This window comes from Nymphaea colorata, chromosome 12, assembly GCF_008831285.2.
Source record: "Nymphaea colorata isolate Beijing-Zhang1983 chromosome 12, ASM883128v2, whole genome shotgun sequence".
NCBI classification, from domain to species: domain Eukaryota; kingdom Viridiplantae; phylum Streptophyta; class Magnoliopsida; order Nymphaeales; family Nymphaeaceae; genus Nymphaea; species Nymphaea colorata.
In genome coordinates, this window is record NC_045149.1 from 10521873 (window position 1) to 10529069 (window position 7197).

Sequence of the window (7197 nt, forward strand, 5' to 3'; positions counted from 1 at the left end):
TGTCGGCTACCAGGAAGTCACATGCTGCTGTTCTGGCAGCTTCCATTTCTCACTGTTGAGAGCTTATTGCCATTGTGCTTCATCTAGCAGTTCATTGACCAAGAACTAAAACACGAAACCCATTGCAAGTCACTCAGCCTCATTGTGATGGGACAATGATGCATTCCAGGTTCACTTACGGTATATCACAATATGGCACCATAACTTGCTCCAGTTCATTGTCTATGTTATGCCATTATATGATGGTTCCTATTTTGTCAATCATGCAACTCGACATTCATGTATTGAATCACTATAATTTAGTCTATTGCGTTGCAAGATTGTGTAATGTTTTCGAAAAAAGTTTGTTTGCTTGTGAGGGTTTTTCATGAAAAACATAATTATTTAAGGACCCTGTTAATGATATCACCATATTCCAGGTGATGCTCCCTGCAACTTCTGATATATCTGGGGTTCTCATTTAGTGAGACAATGCTGATAATTAAGTTGTTTTTTGACATTGCCATCATTATTATCGTTATTCAGCATTGATATTTTGTGAGGGAATTGTAGCAATCTCTCCATCCTTTACCATGGTGTCTGTTAAATGAAGAACAACGAACCCTCTTTTCCATCAAGTACTGTAATAATTGAGCTGCTTTTATTTAGTCTGATGTGCTATGGCATGCTGCCGCTAGTTAATTTTTGTTGTTCTTTCTAGCTAGTTGTATTTGCTTGCAAATCACCATTTTTTTCCTATCTCCATGGGCATAAGTTTGTCATGTTGGTTTATGTATATGCATTATTGTCACACCCCAACCTTTTGACCCTCAAACAATTTTTTTTTTCTAAACATAAAGCACTGAGGTGCGACTACACAACAATTGAAAAAGGAGGGAGCTATGCCATTCAAAACAATGGGGCAACTTTCATTTATATAACAAATTCAATTCGTACAACATCACATCTATGTGTATGACAAAAATGCCCCCAAACAATAAAATTGATGTCTAACATAGACAGGACATTAATATAACCAAAACAAGATGCATCGGCACTACAAAATACCCAAAACCTCTCCAGTAGAATGTGAGTAGAGCCATCTGATCAACCTGCTGTCTCAGGTCTGCCAAAACTTGAAAAAGAAAAACAACTGAAGGCTTAGCCTTCGCAGTATGGCAACAAGCCAGGAAAATCCCTAACCCTCTTAGGTAGGGCTAAAATTTGAGATAATCACAATTATAAAAACAATCTATCATCATGTCGTGTTAGGGCATAGCCACATCATTTGCCAAGAAGGCCTCTAACATAGACCACGACATGTAAAGGCCACTCGATGGCCACAGTAACATGTTTTCAATTCACATGCAAGACACAAATAAACATATCATTTCATTCATATCATTCACATGCACAATTGCATTCTTCTCATTTACTTTAACTAGGAAACAATTTACTATCATGTTATGATAGGGCATACAGTCACATAACTTGTCAAGAAGCCCCTCACATATACCACAACATGCAAAGGTCAAGCAAAGGCCACAATATCTCTGTAGAAACACGCAACATACGAAGGAAGAAAAAAGGAACACATGGTATACGCGGAAAAACCTCAGAAAGAGGAAAAAACCACAGGGAAGCTCTAACCTAGGTGCACCACCGCAACCCTAGGAGAGAGAAAATCTATTCACTTAACTTAACAATTACACGTAAGTGAAGAATATATAAGAGGGAGAGAAAGAATGCCGCCTAGGGTACCGAGCCAGCCTCGTTACCCATGCCCCATGGGACCGGGTCCAGATATGGACCCGATTCCCCATTACAATCTATTTTAACACTCCCCCTCAAGCTTGGCATACATGTCAAACATGCCAAGCTTGCTAACATTTTTCTCAAATTGAGATGTACATAAAGACTTAGTTAAGACATCAGCAACTTGATCTTCAGACTTCATATACGGCAGGATCAACTCCTTTGAATCTATGCGTTCCCGTATGAAGTGGCGATCGATCTCCACATGTTTGGTTCTGTCGTGCAGAATTGGATTGTTTGCCAAGTTAATAGCCGACTTGTTGTCACAATACATCTTCATCTTCTCTTCCATTTTCACCCCAATATCTGCTAAAAGAATTTTGAGCCATAACATTTCTGTAACCCCCATAGCAACCGCCCTGTATTCAGCCTCAGCACTGGACCTGGAACAAACTTCTTGTCTTTTACTTCTCCATACCACCAGGTTACCTCCAAAAAAGATGCAGTATCATGTGGTAGACCTTCTAGTATCTGTGCATCCTGCCCAGTCGGCGTCAGAGTATCCTTCAATGCTGAGTTGACCTTGTCGAGTATAGAGCAGTCATTTCCGTGGGTCATTCTTTAAGTATCCCAATACTCTTTCAGCACTTTTCCAATGACAATCAGTAGGGGCATGCATAAACTGACTTAACACACCCACAGCATACGTAATATCCGGGCGAGTAACAGTGAGATAAATGAGTTTACCAACCATCCGCTCATACCTCCCTTTTCCTTTCTCATCCAAGATCGTCCCAGTTTTGATACTTATCCTTGTGTCAGACTCCATTGGAGTAAGAAAGGGCCTGCATCCCAGTTTACCTGTCTCTTTTAGAAGATCCAAAGTGTATTTCCTTTGGCTCATAACAAGTCCAGTCTCAGATCGTGCGATCTCAATTCCCAAAAAATAACTCAATTTACCCAGATCTTTGAGATCGAATTCAGCAGCTAACGTTTCTTTCATCTTCCTTTTTTCTTCTTCGTCATCACCTGTGACAGTCATATCATCAACATAAAGGCTCACCAGACCATTTCTCTGCTTGATGAAGAGGGTGTGATCACCATTTCCCTGTTTATATCCATTAGTCTTCATCACAACCCTTAGTCTTTCAAACCATGCTCTAGGGGACTGCTTGAGACCATACAATGCTTTCTTGAGATAACAACACTTTCCGTTCTGCGCATATCCAGGCGGCATGCTCATATAGACTTCTTCCTCAAGGTGACCATTCAAGAAGGCGTTCTTGACATCAAGTTGGTCCATGCTCCACTTCTTTTGCACTGCCAGAGCTAAGACGACCCTTACTATCTTCAGTTTAGCAACGGGAGCGAACGTCTCAAGATAGTCAATCCCATATTTCTGGCTAAACCCCTTTGCAATGAGACGAGCTTTATAGCGTTCTACAGTGCCATCAGGTTTGTACTTCACAGTAAACACCCACTTGGAACTAACTAAGTGAGTTTCGTTGGGAATATCAACAACCTCCCACGTATTGTTCTTGACCAGGGCGTCCATCTCCTCTGTCATGGCCTGTAACCATTTAGGATCCTCCCTGGCATATTCCACTGACCTGAGAATAATAGCCATAGATAAAGAGGTAATAAAGCACTTATAGTCTTTACTGAGTTTAGCATACGAAACAAATCTCTGAATAGGATGAGAAGTACATGACCTGGTGCCTTTGCGCAGGGCTATGGGAAGATCTTCATTCATTGGACTTGGATCATCCGGGGAGCTCACAAGATTGTGATTGGTAACATCAACAACCTCCATCACATCCTTCTTCTTCCTGTTGTATACCTGACCAAACAAATGATCACGGGACTGTTCTTCCACAGGGCCCCCCTCCATCTGACTGTCTCTGTCCTCACTGACTGTGTCTACCACACTCGAAGAACTAGCCGTGTAATCCAAGAAATCCGTGAACTGAATCAACTGATGCGAAGAATACTCTTCCACTCTCTCACCTAGACATTCCCCCTGAAGAGGATTTACAGGAAAGTATGTCTCATGTTCATGAAAGGTAACATCCCTGGAGACATATACTCTGGAAGTGCTAGGATCGACACACTTGTATCCCTTCTGGGTGAAGGAATACCCCAGAAAGACCGCTTTGATGGACCGAGGATCAAGTTTCTTGAGAATGAGACTATGATCATGGACAAAGCAAACACACCCAAACACCCGAGGGGTCAAAGGCCAGGGATTCTGAGTAAGCCACAAAACAGAATAAGGGGAATGACCATTCAACACACGAGTAGGCATACGATTAATGAGATGAGCACTAGTGAGAAGTGCATCACCCCAGTACTGCTTAGGGACACGACGTTGAAACATAATGGCCCGGGTGACATTTAACAAATGACGGTTCTTCCTTTCAGCCATGCCATTCTGAGGAGGTGTGTAGCTACAGGATGTTTCATGTATAATACCCTTGCTTCGCAAGAAGTCATCAAGGGATTGGGAGACATACTCTCGAGCATTGTCAGTACGAAGGGCCTGAACATAGGTCTGGAATTGAGTTTCAACAAATGCAACGAAGTTTTTGACAATGCCGGGAACTTCACTACATTCTTTCAACAAATACACGAACGTACACCGAGAGTAGTCATCAATAAGAGTTATGAAATAATGAAAACCACGACAAGTGGGTACTCCCGAAGGACCCCAAACATTAGAGTGAACCAAAGCAAATGGACGGCTGGTTTTATTGAACGAAATAAGGTACGAGGCCGTAACATGCTTAGACAATTGACACACTTCACAGGCGAAGGTGTCCAAAGAAACAGACTGAAACATCTTAAGAAACAACTGTTTAATCAACTGAAAAGGAAGATGACCAAGTCTCTCGTGCCAGCGCATAATAACAGATCTGTCCTCCACGCCAGACAACTGTCCAATGGTGGCTGAAATCAAAGCAGAAGCAACCTGTACTGGCATTCTGTAGAGACCATCAATAGCCGAACCAATCCCAATCTTCTGCCCCGTCCCCAAGTCCTGCAGGAAACAACGATCAGTAGAGAATATTAGATTACAGTTTAGCTCTTTGGTAATACTGCTGACAGATAACAAATTTACGGGAATATTGGGAACATGCAGGGCATTATGAAGACAATATTTGTTCAGTAATGATAAACTCCCTTTTCCAGCCACAGAAATAGAAGAACCATCAGCCATAGAAACACGCTGTTGCCCATAAGTCAACTTGTATTCTTGAAACATCTTAGGGTTCCCAGTCGTATGATGAGTAGCCCCACTGTCAACAATCCAATCACCGAGAGAGGAATTACCTTGATCACTAGTAGCAACAAGAGCCTGAGCTAACTTAGCTCCATCAGACGTAGATGTCCTCTGACGTAGTAGAAAGACGACTGATATAAGCTTGTAGTTCCTTGATTTGATCCGGGGAAAGCCTCGACTTTTCACCACTTGAAGAACCACTCTGATTTGAGTCCTGCACAAGAGAACCTCGCCGACTAGATGGAGGGTGACCACTAACAAGTCTCTTCTCAGGGTGAAGATCCCAACAAAAGTCAACAGAATGTCCTGACTTGTGACAATGGGTACATCGCCTAACAGGGCGCTGGCCAGGCACAGAAGAACGGCTAACAAAGGCCGAGGGACCACTCCCATGACTGGGGTCAATCTGCATCACTTGGCGTCTTTGTTCCTCGGATTCCACTCTGGCATATACATCTTCTATTCCAGGAATCTCATCACAGTTGAGAATTTGACTCCGAATGGATTCATATTCATCACGCAAGCCTCCAAGGAAAAGGAACGTCCGGTCCATCCATTCCTTTTCCCAGTACCGGGCATGATCGGAACCACAGTCCCAGTTATCATTCACATGATAATCAAGTTCCTCCCACTTAGTTTTCAGGGCTGCATAGAAGGAGGCAACAGACAAGTCACCCTGTTTCAGAGAATAAATACTGCGTTTAATCTGGTACATACGCAGAACCCTTTTCTTGCGACCATACATCCTCGCAAGCACAATCCACATATCAAACGAAGTCGGCTTCCGCAGAATAAGAGGCTGAATATCAGCGGACACAGAGCTGATGATCCACACCTTAACCTGACTGTCTTCCAACACCCAAGTCGCCCATTGAGGATCAGTTTTGCTGGGTGCCGGTTTGTCGCCTGTGATATAGGGGAGACGACCACGGCTCGTTATCCCAATCTCGAGAGCAGCAGACCAAGAGAGATAGTTATCTTTAGTCAGACGAATGGGCGTGACCTGGACCGGCAAGTTCTCGCTCTTGAGAGCGCTGCCCGTGTCAAAGGCCACATCACTTTTAGGTGCGATCTCTTCCGCCATCACAAGCAGTCAAGTCAGACGCAACACCAGGCAGCAACAAGACGACACAGCAGCGGCTGAAACGCCAGTGCCACACGGAAACCAAGGCAACGATGAGAGGCGTGACGGCACTGGATCGTCCGACGGCGGCGGCGCAAAAAGAACTTCGACAGCAGCTGCGCGGAAACTGGCGGCGCAGGAAACCCCAACGACGGCCGAAAAAAAACTCCAAAGGCGGCAGTGGCGCAGGGACGATGGCGGAAACACGAGATGCAAACGAACGATCTCACCAACCTGAATCTGATACCATGTAGAAACACGCAACACACGAAGGAAGAAGAAAGGAACACACGGTATACGTGGAAAAACCGCAGAAAGAGGAAAAAACCACGGGGAAGCTCTAACCTAGGTGTACCACCGCAACCCTAGGAGAGAGAAAATCTATTCACTTAACTTAACAATCACACGTAAGTGAAGAATATATAAGAGGGAGAGAAAGAATGCCGCCTAGGGTATCGAGCCAGCCTCGGTACCTGTGCCCATGGGACCGGGTCCAGATATGGACCTGGTTCCCCATTACAATCTATTTTAACAATCTCATTCAATAGCCATGTGCAATTCAGAAATAACGCATCATTCTCATTCACACTTCATTCATATTCACATCATTCACAAACATTTCATTCATATACTTTTCATTTTCATTAACTTCATTCAATTGACAGTTCTTGTGGGTGCAGGCACATGCCCACTGCGGGCGGCCTACAACCGAGAGACAACCCCCGTGGTGGCCCAGAATAATATGGATCCATTCACCCGCTGCAGTGGTAGAGCACTCATCTATGGATGTGTGAATTCCAAGGAGAGATACTCAGCCTTCCCTATGACACCCAGGTTGGGAAAGCGGGAGCCCAACGCTCCAAGCACAACATACAACAGTACCCTGGGGCCTTGCACCGCCTGCGTTCCGAACAGGCGAGACCAGTGGTGAAAACGGGACATCTCCCAAACACATTGCCACAACCTACTGGCTTCTCATCTCTTATTCTTTCATTATTATCATTATAATTGCACATTCACAGAATGACTGGCTAGCTCATGAGGTTGGTTCACTTCACAA